Genomic DNA, 12,787 nt, shown 5'->3' on the forward strand with positions numbered 1-12,787 from the left:
GACCATCAAATCATTTGCAAAATAAGTCAAAGTGCATTCATGGATCAATGGATAGATAATACTGAGGACATAAATTGCAGGGTCCTTGAAAGTGAATCTGTAGGTCGGGGGATCAGTTCAGAGTTGAGGTGAGTGAAGTTATCAGTGCTGGTGCAGGAGCCTGATGGATGGAGGGTAGTAACTGTCCTTAACCCAGAGACTACTGTAGCTCCTGCTGATGGCAGCAATGAGAAAAGAGTATTGCCTGGATAGTGAATGCTGCACTCCTTGTCAATATGCTCAATACTGAGGAGGGCTTTTCATGTGATGGGTTACGCTATCTCGACCACCTTTTTCAGGTTTTTCCATATTTGGGCTTTGGTGTTTACATGTCAGGCCATGATGTAAGCAGTCAGGGAAACACCAGCAAGTGGCAGGGAATGCAGGGGATTTCAGAATAGAGATTCAGATTTATGTATCACATGTAAATTGAAAAGTACAGTGAAACACATCGATTGCATTAATGACCAACACAACCGAGGCTGTGAAGGGAGCAGCCCACAACTGTCACCACACATTCCAGTGCCAACACAGCACATCTGCCACGTTCAGCAGAACAACCCAGAACATATCAAAACAGATCAAAGCAACAACAGCAAAAGAAGCCCCTTTCCTTCCTGCCACCTAAAATGAAAAACAAATAATAGAAAATGAAAGGAGAAGACAAGGGACGCAGCAGCCCTCATCGAGGGACCAGAAGTGGAAAGTGAGCAATTTCAATGTCAAGGTCTCTGAAGGTCTACCCTGGGCCAAACATATTGATGCAGTTACAAAGAAGGCACGACAGCAGCTATATTTCATTAGGAGTTTCAGGAAATTTGGCACGTCACCAAAGACACCAAATTCCTACAGATGTACCGTGGAGAGCATTGTAACTGGCTGCATCACCGTCCGGTATGGTGGGGGGGGAGAGATGGGGGGGAGCAATGGATTCGCCACAGGCGCTCTGGAGGCCAAGCCTTTATGAATATTTCAGGCAGAGGTTTATAGATTCTTGATTGATCAGGGCATCGAAGGATACAGGGAGAAGGCAGGACATCGGTGCTGAGAGAATTGGATGAAATAGTGGAGCAGACTCGATGAGCCAAATAGCCTAATTCTGCTCCTATATCTTATGTTTGTATGATGTTATAAGATCGAAATGAGCTGCAGAAAGTTGTGAACTCAGTCAGCGCCATCATGGACACTAGCTTCCCCAGCATCCAGGACATCTCCAAGGACTGATGACTGGAAAAGGCGGCATTCATCATTAGCGACCACCATCATCCAGGACAGGCCATCTTCTCAGTGCTACCATCAGGGAGGAGGTGCAGGAGCCTGAAGGCACACACTTAACGATTCAGGAACAGTTTCTTCCCCTCTGTCATCAGATTTCCGAATAGGTGTTGAACCCATGAGCACAACCTCACTACCTTGTTTTCTTTTTGCACTACTTATTTAATTCAACTTTATAAAATACTGCATATATACTTCTATAATTTACAGCTTTTGTTATTTTGTATTGCAATTTACTGCTGCTACATGACCATAAGACTATGAGACATAGGAGCAGAATTAGGCTGTTTGACCCATCAAATCTGCTCCGCCATTCAATCATGGCCGATCGTTTTTTCCCCTACTCAGCCCCACTCCCTGGCCTTCTCTCCGTAACCTTTGATGCCATGTCCAATCAAGAACTTATCCATTTCTGCCTTAAATACACCCAATGAGCTGGCCTCCACAGCTGCATGTGATAACAAATTGCAGAAATTCACCACAGGCTAGCTAAAGAAATTTTCGCCACATCTCTGTTTTGAATGGATGCCCCTCCATCCTGAGGCTGTGCCCTCTTGTTCTACACTCCCCCACCATGGGAAACATCCTTTCCACATCTACTCTGACTAGGCCTTTCAACATTTGAAAGGTTTCAATAAGATCCCCCCACTCATCCTTCTAAATTCCAGCAAGTACAGACCCAGAGCCATCAAATGTTCCTCATATGATAACCATTTTATTTCTGGAATCATCGTCGTGAACCTCTTCTGGACCCTCTCCAATGCCAGCAACTCTTAGATAAGAGGCCCAAAACTGTTCAAAATACTCAAGGTGAGGCCTCACCAGTGACTTATAAAGCCTCAGCATCACATCCCTGCTCTTGTACTCTAGAAATGAATGCTAACACTGCATTTGCCTTCCTCACCATTGGCTCAGCCTGCAAGTTAAACTTTAGGGTGTTCTGTACAAGAATTCCCAAGTCCCTTTGTCTCTCAGATTTTTGGATATTCTCTCTGTTTAGAAAAAAGTCTGCACATTTATTTCTTCTACCAAAGTACATGACCATGCATTTTCCAACTTTGTATTTCATTTGCCACTTTCTTGCCCATTCTCCTAATCTGTCTAAGTCCTTCTGTAGCTTACCTGTTTCCTCAACGCTGCTCAATAACAACAATACCCAACTCCTCAACGACAACAACTTTCACGACATTTGCCGATTCTAATTCTGATTCTGGCTTTGGGAGCATAAAGAATGTGAGACAGGAGAGTAATATAAGCTGTTTCTGATACAAAACGTTAGCAATGTGAGTTCTTCTAGCCCTTGACTTCTTGTCCCTCCATACACTGCAGCCAACATGACCCTGCCACCTGAAACAGAATCCAGTCTTCCCAGTGCCACCTCCCCCACATTGCTGAGACCTAACGTAGAATTGGGCACCGCTTGGTCAGGCACTTTTGTTGATCTGTAGTAGACAGGATTTCCCGGTAGCCAAACATTTTAATTCCAATCCCTATTCCCATTCCGACATGTCGGTCCATGGCCACAATGAGACCAGTCTCAGGTTGGAAGAGCAACATCACATGTTCCATCTGGGTAGCCTCCAACCTGATGGCATGAACATCAATTTCTCCAACGTCTGATAATTTCTCCTCCTCCTCTCTTCTTCCATTCTCCACTCAGGTTCACCTCACCTGTCTACTACCTCCTCTTTCCCCTTCTCACATGGTCCACTCTCCTCTCCTATCAGATTCTTCTTCAGCCTTTACCCACCTATCTCCTCCCAGCGTCTCACCATTCCCGCTTCCCTCACCTGGCTTCAGCTATCACTTTCTCGCTTGGACTGCTTCCCCTCCCCCTCCTTATAATTCTGGTCTTTTCCCCCTTCCTTTCCAGTCCTGATGAAGGATCTAGGCAAGAAACATTGACTCCTTAATCCTATCCATAGATGCTGCCCGACTTGCTGAGTTCCTCCAGCATTCTATGTGTGTTGCTCTGGATTGCCAGCATCTCTTGTATTCACCAGAATCGCTGGGAGTGCCCCTGGGTCAGAAAGGAAGAGGGGGTGAGTAATGCAACCACAGCAGCAGAGGAAGAACTTTCACAAAGTCACTCATCTGGCCATGGTGTCCTGACCTTTATAGCTGGGGCTGACGTTCAGTCTCACAACAGGCAGAAGCTATAGCAGTAACACAGCTCAGCACACACCCACACTCATGCACCCAGTCACGTCACAGCTGAACTTATAACAACACATCAATAATGCCACAACTGAACTCACACAGACTCACACTCAAACACCCACTCATGTCACAACTAAATTTACATCCACACATCAATAATGCCACAACTGAACTCACACACACTGACATACCCAAACATGTCACAGCCGAACTTACATCCACACACGAGTTCTACCCCACCCCCTGCCCAAATACATAAGCACACGCACACAAACTGCTGGAGGGTCTCAGCAGGTCAGGGAGCATCTAGAGAGAAGAATAAATGATTGACCCTCCATCAGGACTAGAAAGGAAGGGGGCAGAAGTCAGAATAAGAAGGTGGGGAAGAAGAGTTAAGTCTCTTTTGCATACCTTGTCATCGTGGCTAAATAGCACCATCACCATATCTCAATCAGGCTTAATATCACTGGCATGTCATGAAATTTGTTAACTGAGCAGCAGCAGCGGTACATTGCAATACATGATAATATAGACAAATAAATAAATAAGTACATTAATACGGTAAGTATAGATACATATATTAAATAGTTAAATTCTTAAAAGTGCAAAAACAAAAATAATGTTTTAAAAAGTCAGGTAGTGTTCATGGGTTCAATTTCCATTTAGGAATCAGATGACAAAAGGGAAGAAGCTGTTCCTGAATCATTGAGTATGAGCCTTCAGGCATCTGTACCTCCTCCCTGATAGCCAAAACTAGAGGACATCCATTTAAGATGAGCGGAGAAGTCAGAGGTAGGTTTTTTTACACAGAGTGGTGGGAGTGTGAAACCCCTGCCGAAGATGGTGCTGGAGGCAGATACATTTACAAGACATGGATGATAGAAAGCAGAGTGTTATGAGCTATGTAGGGAAAGTGTTAGATTGATCATGGAGTAGGTTTAGCCAAGTTGGCATCACATTGTGGGCCAATATCATGCTGTATTGTTCTACATTCAAATGTAATATTGTTAATCTCAGGATATAATAGTCCATATCTGTTTAATCTCTCCTCTTCTGACAAAACTATAATCCCAGGAATCAAACAAGTGATCTTGTGTGATTCCATATGGCAGGTCAATCAGCACATTCTTGGACTGTGTTGGTCATTGATGTAAACAACCCATTTCACTCTACGTTTTTGATATTTCAATGTACATGTGACAAATAAATGTAATCTTTTAAAAACTCTTTAAACCTATCCTTAGAAAGTCAACACTAATAACGCCCAGGTGGTGTCTGATCTCAATTACATTCATTCCACGCAGTACACTCATCATGAGACCAAATAATCACCTGTAGAACAGACTGACTTCCTGCATCATTATTGAATGTCAATTACCACTGTTAGATCTGTCAGTTATCATAGGTAATAGCTGGAAACAAATTATAGCTTTTCTGGATCATTGCAAGAACAAAACTTTGCCACTTATCAGCCACAATTTTGTCCTAATAGAATGACATTGTACATTTGTGTCTTCTGCTGTTATAGCCCATCCATTTGAGTCTCGGCCCAAAACATCGACTGTTTATTCATTTCCATAGATGCAGCCTGACTTGCTGAGGTCCTCGGGCATTCTGTGTGTGTCACTTCAAGTTTGATGTGTAGTGTGTTCAGAGATGCTCTTTTGCACACCACTGTTGTAACACTTGTTTATTTGAGTTACAGTCACCCTCCTATCATCTTGAACCAGGCTGGCCATTATATTCTGACCTAAAAGTTCAAAGTAAATTTATTATCAAACTCTATACAACCCTGAGATTAATTTTCTTGTGAGCAATCATAGTAAATATAAGAAACACAATAGAATCAATTAAAGACTGCACCCAACAGGACAAACAACCAATGTGCAAAAAACAACAAATTGTGCAAATACAAAAAGGAAGAGAAAATGTTAATAATAATAAAAAAATAATCAATAAATATCAAGAACGTGAGATGAAAAGTCCTTGAAAGTGAGTCCATAGTTTGTGGAAACAATTTGGTGATGGGGTGACTGAAGTTGAGTGAAGTTATCTCCTCTTGTTCAAGAGCCTGATAGTTGAGGATTAATAATTGTTCTGAACCTGGTTGTACAGGTCCTGAGTCACCTGTACCTTCTTCCTGATGGCAGCAGTAAATGGAGAGCATGGCCTGGATGGCAGGGGTCCATGATGATAGATGCTGCTTTCCTGAGACAGTACTTGGTGTAGACATGCTCAATGGTGTGGAGGTCTTTACCCATGATGGACTGCGCCATAACCACTATTTTTTTGTAGAATTACCATTGGTGTTTCCATACCAGGCTGTGATCCAACCAGTCAATATACTCTCCACCACACATATACAGAAGATTGTCAAAGTTTTAGATGACATGCCGAAACTTCACAAGCTTCTAAGAAAGTAGAGGAGCTGCCATGCTTACTTGCTGGATCGAGGACAGATCCATTGATATGTTAACACTGAGGAATTTAAAGTTGCTGACCCTCTCTACCTCTGATCCCCCAATGAGGACTCACACGAATCTCCCGATTCCTCCTCATGAAGATAATAATTAGCTGATTGGTCTTGCTGACATTGAGCAAGAGGTTGTTACTGTGGCACCACTCAGCCAGATTTGCATTTTCCCTCCAACATACTGATTCATCACCACATGCCTTTTGCCAAAGGCGTGTGTCATCAGCAAACTAAACTATGGCATTGGAACTGTGCTTAGCTTCACATTCACATGAAATGAGTAGAGCAGTGGTCTAAGCACACAGTCTTGTGCTGCACCTGTGTTGAGGGAAATTGTAGAGGAGATGTTATTGCCAATTCAAACTGACTGGGGTCTGCAAGTGAGGAAATCCTAGGACTTGAAGCTTTCTGATTAGCTTTGAGGGATGAAAGTATTGAATGCCGAGCATTTTCACTGGGTGATTTTTGTTTTTCACACTATTCTCTGTGAACTGGGGACAATTGTGCATGAAAATCCTAGATCAGTAGTTTCTGAGATACTCAAACCAACCCACCTGACACCACAATCATTCCATGGTCAAAGTCACTTAGATCATATTTCTTTCACATTCTTATGTTTGGTCTGAACAACAACTGAACCTCTTGACCATGTCTGCATGCTTTATACATTGAGTTGCTGCCACATGATTAGCTGATTAAATATTTGCATTAACGAGCAGGTGTACAGGTGCAGCTAATTAAGTGGCCACTAAGTACATTTTTGCAAATTGTCAATAAAATTTAATACCATGAGAAAATGTAAAAGACTTTTTTAAAACAAAATACTTACATAACTACATGAAGCTGTGCTTCAGGAATCAGTTATTTTACTCAATATTTCTGTTCTAGATGAATAAATATAAATCTTAAAACTCCCGAGAATTTAATGTACCTCTGAGAGAGGAAGCAATCTTTGTCAAGTTTTCTCTCCCGGAGAAATAAACGTCCAGATGTTGGAGATATTGTAGAGGCTAAGCCATTATATTTTGCTGCCTGTTAAATTATTAATGTGTGTCTATATTTTTAAGTGTTTTATAGAAAAAAAAAGACCTGTGTCAGTTTACGAAATTACTAAATGGCAATGCATGTCATCATCAAAGTGTCTTCTACTAAAAATCTTCTGATTCCAAAACCCCATTTGTTTCAATCATAAGCCTGTTTCTCTGCTGAGCGACATGCAGTTATGGAGGAGTGATGAATATATGCTTCAAAGAAGGTCTGTATATAACTATGGACAGGCAGCTCCTTAACAGAAATGGTTCATGTGCTCCTTGCATCTGCAAGGCTGAACATCAGTTGGTTATTATCATTATCCTTCAGGATTCAGGATGGTTTACAAATGTGCTTTGATTCAGGATCAGGTTTAACATCACTGGCATATGTTGTGAAAAAAAATTTATAAAGCCCTCTGTTAGTTGGGGTCAGCCATGGATATTGTATTTCAGCTGTCTACATGATACACAAGCCAGGCCAGTACAATATGGAGAGCAAGCTGTTGCCCATGCATCAGGCTCCCCCTGTCCATGCAGCTGATTAATCCAAAGGAACACTAGAGACCGATACAGTTTGGCACCAGCGGCGTCACAGGAGTTGCCAGTCTGCATCAAACTCAAAGTTCAACTTCCTTAGGGACTCCAGCTCCGGAATTTCTTCTGGGGGTTTACTCCCGAAGCCTCCCCATGAATGGCAGCAAGGGTTTCAGATCAGAGTTCTTCTCCTCGATGAGCTGCCAACTGCGGCTGACAAACCCCAACTGCCCGAAGCGACAGATTTTAAGGCACCAGTAACCCACCTTTGCCCCTCCTCCTGTCAGTCGAAACTGTTCCTCCAGGCTTAGTAGCCAAGCCACAACGTGAAGACCAGGAGCTGGACTTGGTTGTCAGTGGCTATTCGAGAACACATACACATTGGGAGCATTTAATAGGTTGTCATTTTACCTAGTAATAGGTCTCATTGTTACCATCAGGAAGGAGGTACAGAAGCCCAAAGGCACACTGTCAGTGACTGAGGAACAGCTTCTTCCTCTCTGCCATCCAATTTCTGAATGGGCGTTGAACCCAAGAATGCTACCTCACTACTTCTTTTATTGCACTACTTAAACTATTTAACAGACATATATACATACTTACTGTAATTTATTTTTTCTTCTCTATATTTATTTATTGTGTATTTCAATGACTGCTGCCATAAAGTTAACAAATCTCAACCTGATCAAAGTGGTCGTAAGTAACAAAGGAAAATCTCCATCTTATGCACTTTTAAAACATTAATGATGAAGATTTTGAGATAAAGACTGGACACTCACTCCTCCCTGCCCATTATGCTGCTGGTGTCTGAGGTATCAATGAGGGTCCTCCATCTCTGGCCATGTTCAGGGCCTCCTTCATCATGTCAGTAGCTTCCTCTCGATTTTCACTACTCTCAGTCATGCAAGCCCCAGCTAGAGACTCAGGAATACTGTCGCACTCAGATGTAGAAGGATTCTTCACTGCTGCTTCCGTAATAATTTTGTTTAACTATTCAGGGTTGTTAGACCTGAGCTGAACCCCCGAACCTGGAGGACTGGTGGATCACTCTTAGTCCGGCCTGTGCCTTTTGAACTGGGTGACCCTACTGAGATCCCTGGCCCATAAAGACCGAGAAGGAAGCAAGACAAGTGTTACACCTGCCTCTACTAAGTTCAAAGTTCAAAGGTTCAATTAATATCAGAGAATGTATGCAGTATACAATCCGGAATTCGCACTCTTCACAGACATCCACGAAACAAGAGGAAACATCGAAGCTCCAGAAACCCCCTTCCCCACCCCTCGCACAAACAACAGCAAAAGCATCAAACTCTTCCCCCCCCACCATTCAAGGCTAAAGAAGCATTGACTCCATCCCCCACCATGCAAGAAACTGCAGAAGCTCCCCAAAGAGACTTTGAGTCCAGAGTCCATCAAAACTACAGTCCATAACCCAGCACTTTGGTATCTCAGACAGGCTCTCACTCTCCATCAAAAGAGAGGGGGGGGGAAATCGCTCAAGTACAGGGACCTCTCTCCAATAGCGGCCATACTCAATGTTCCAGTCTCCCATGACACTTCAGTCAGCGAAGTCGGTGAGGAACCAGGTTGTCCTCAGGGCCGCTCCCTGAGGCTGCACTTCTTCCAGGACGCTCCTGGAGATAGCGAAGCACCAGGTCATGCCGCCAGTCCAAAAAGCTGCTGCTTGCGAAGAACCGTGGTTTGAACCGACTCTGAGGGAGCCCTAGCCACGTTGAAAAGAAAGACGTAAGAGAAGAAGAATAAGCTGTTTTGTTCTGAACTGGAAGAATTCGCTCATGTCTGCAAAAATGGTGGCTGGCAGCATCCTTCCTCGCTCCTCCCTCCTTGCCACACCACCGTTTAGGGCCCCAAACAATCCTTCTAGTTGAGGCAAAACTTCACCTGCAAGTCTGTCGGAGTTGTCTGCTTTATCTGGGCTCCCAGTGCAGCCCCCTGTACATTGGTGAGACGTGACGTAGATTGGGGAACTACTTCATCGAGCACCTTCATTATGTCCGCTGCAAAATGCAGGATTTCCTGGTGATCAACCATTTCAATTTCCCATTCCGACATGTTGGTCCCCAGCCTCCTCTACCACCACAATGAGGCCACCCTCAAGTTAATGGAGCATAGCTCATATTCCATCTGGATAGCCACCAACCTGATGGCACGAGCATCGATTTCTCCAATTTCTCTCACCTATCACCTTCCAGTAGCTTGAACTCCTTCCCTTCCCCCACCTTGTTATCCTGATTCCTGCTCCCTCCCATTCCAGTCCTGATGTAGGGTCACAGCCTGAAACATTGACTCTTTATTCCTCTCCATAGATGCTGCCTGACCTGTTGAGTTCCTCCAGCATTTTGCGTGCGTTGCTCCAGATTATCATCTTCTACAGAATCTCTCCTGTTTATGTGATGAAAACCCAGCTCAGTTTGTGATGGTTGAAGAATTAGATTTTTTTTCATTGAAAATTACATTTTCAGCTGTTGGTTTGGGGGAATTCCAAGAGTAAAGTTGATCGAAGCGAGCATGTCTAACTGTTGGGAGTTGTGCCAATAAGCACAGAGTTCAGTTAAAGAGGCCTGAAATAGAAAGAAATAAAAAAGATCAGCTTTATTTGCATGTTATGTCCAAGAATGTGCTGGGGCAGACTATCGCTATCGCTATTGCAAGTATCGCTTTGCTTCTTACGCCAACAGAGCACACTCACAACTCACTATGTATTGCATTGTACTGCTGCTGCAGGGCAACAGATGTCATGACATATGCCGCTGATATTAAACCAAGTTCTCATTCTGTACACCTTTGAACTGTGGGAGGAGACTGGAGCACCTGGAGGAAACCCACAAGGTCACGGGGAGAACGTACAAACCCTTTGCAGACAGCGGTGGGAATTGAACCCTGGCTGCTGGCACTGTACAGTGTCGTGCTAACTGCTACGCTGCCTTCACTTGCGGAGAACAAACCCTTTGTATTCAAGAATGGGAACCAGGTGTCAATAATAAACAGGAGAAAGCCTGAAGATAGTGGAAACCCAGAGCAACGCACACAAAATGCTGGAGGAACTCAGCGGCTCAGGAAATTATTAAACTGCTGAGTTGAAACATCAGCTGTTTATTCATTTCCATAGATGCTGCCTGACCTGCTGAGCTCCACTGGCATTTTCTGTGTGTTGCTTTGGGTTTCAATAAGCTTTCATAGAAATAGCACAGACAAATATAGGTACAATACTTGTTAGAAGCAACACACACAAAATGCTGGAGGAACTTAGCAGGTCAGGCAACATCTATGGCAAGGAATAAAGAGTTGATGTTTCAGGCCGAGGCTGGTGATCAAGACAAGAATGGGCCAGAAGCTGAAATAAGAAGGTGGGTGGGGGGAGGAGTACAAGCTGGCAGATCAGCTGTTAGAAGCAACAAGGTGTTCTGCTTTGGAGGAAATACTCTGTGGTGATAATCGTGGAGAAATACAGTGTGGACACATCTCTCTGCTAACGAAGCTAGTCCCAGTTGCCTGGGTTTGGCCCATATCCCTCATAACCTTTTCTACACTTTACTTAAACCTTTCCCTAGCTGCTGTAAAGTTTAGAAAGGTTCTGAAACTCATATTGAACCTGGAAGCTGTCCAAAATGAGGGAATTTGAGGAAAGCAACTTTATTGATTTATTTATTGAGCTACCTCGCAGAATAGGCCCTTCTGTTTCTTCGAGCCATGCCACCCAGCAACCCCCAGTTTTCCCAGTCCTGATGAAGGATCTCAGACCAAAATGTTGACTGTTTATTCATTTCCATATATTCTGTCTGACCTGCTGACTTACAGCATCTGCAGATTTTCTCGCATTTGGGAACCCCGAATTTAACCCCAGCCTAATCACGGGACAAATTACAAGGACCAATTAGCCTACCAACCACTACGGCTTTGGACTGTATGAGGATATTGGAGCTGCCGGAGGAAACGCACACGGTCACGGGGAGAATGCACAAACTCCTCACAGACAGTGGTGGGAATTGAACCAGCATTCAGCTAACCATTCTGCTCCCATGCCACCATCTGTTTCCCATCAATAAAACCCGGGAAAGTTGTGGGCTGTACTCAGGAAGGTCACTCTGGTGAATTTACTGTGGGAAAAGGTGATGGAGAGCAATTGGATACAAAGTGGCTCTTGGGCCCCAACTCTCCATGCTATCGATGGAATGTGGTGAATACAGCCCTCACAACCATCAGGCTCCCGAACCAGTGTGGGTAACTTCAATTCTGAACTGATTCTAGTATCTACAGACTCACTTTCAAGGACTCTACAACTCATGTTCTCAGATATATTGTCCAAAGTGATGGAATTTTTCTATCATTCATTCGTTATATTTCATGTTATATAACATCGGCGATCATGGTCTTCCATCTTTTCATGACCATGATTGTTCTTGGCAAATCTTTCTACAGAAGTGTTTTACTTCTTTTGAGCAGAGTCTTTACCAAATGGATAAATGGGTCAATACTCTTCAGAGATCATCTGCCTGGCATCAGTGGTTGCACAATCAGGACTTGCCTTCTCTCCATACTAGGTCCTGAATCTCCTCAGCTCCGCCCATCAGGTTCTCGTTCGCCTTAGAGCCACGTCCGGTGCATTTCTTCAACAGGCAGTTTTACTTCCACATGAGCAACCACCATCCACTGCTCATTCTGAACCTCCTCCAGCTCTGGCTGAGGCTTGGAAATCCCCAGCACAAGACAGTCCCAAAGCGAAACAGGAATTTCATCTTGATCGAGTTTGGAAGGCAGGGAGTTCCCACGTAAATGCCACATTCCCAAGCCAAGCATGAGGAAATGAGTCAGCAGGCAATTCCATGAACCATTTGATAGTCCAACGCTTTCTGGGTTTGAATTACCCCTGCATTCATTCAAGAACAGACAAAATACAGGCAACACACACACATGCAATGCTGGAGGAACACGTTATCAAAATGTAAATTACAGGCTCCAATTGTGCACAGACTAGTAGTAGAGTATATTTCAGGCCAATATACTGATGAGATCCTGGTGAAGCATCTCAGCCTGAAAAGTTGCCTGTTAATCATCTTGTACAGGTCAGGCAGCATCTACGGCAGACAGATGAGATTTACCAGGATGCTGCCCGGATCAGAGAGTATGTCTTATGAAGATAAGTTGAGTGAGTGAGGGCTTTTCTCTTAAAGTGAAGAAGGATGAGAGGTGACTAGACAGAGGTGTACATGATAATAACAGACAACTTTTCAGGCTGAGATTCTTCATCAGGGTA

Source organism: Hypanus sabinus, chromosome 25, assembly GCF_030144855.1.
Source record: "Hypanus sabinus isolate sHypSab1 chromosome 25, sHypSab1.hap1, whole genome shotgun sequence".
Taxonomy (NCBI): domain Eukaryota; kingdom Metazoa; phylum Chordata; class Chondrichthyes; order Myliobatiformes; family Dasyatidae; genus Hypanus; species Hypanus sabinus.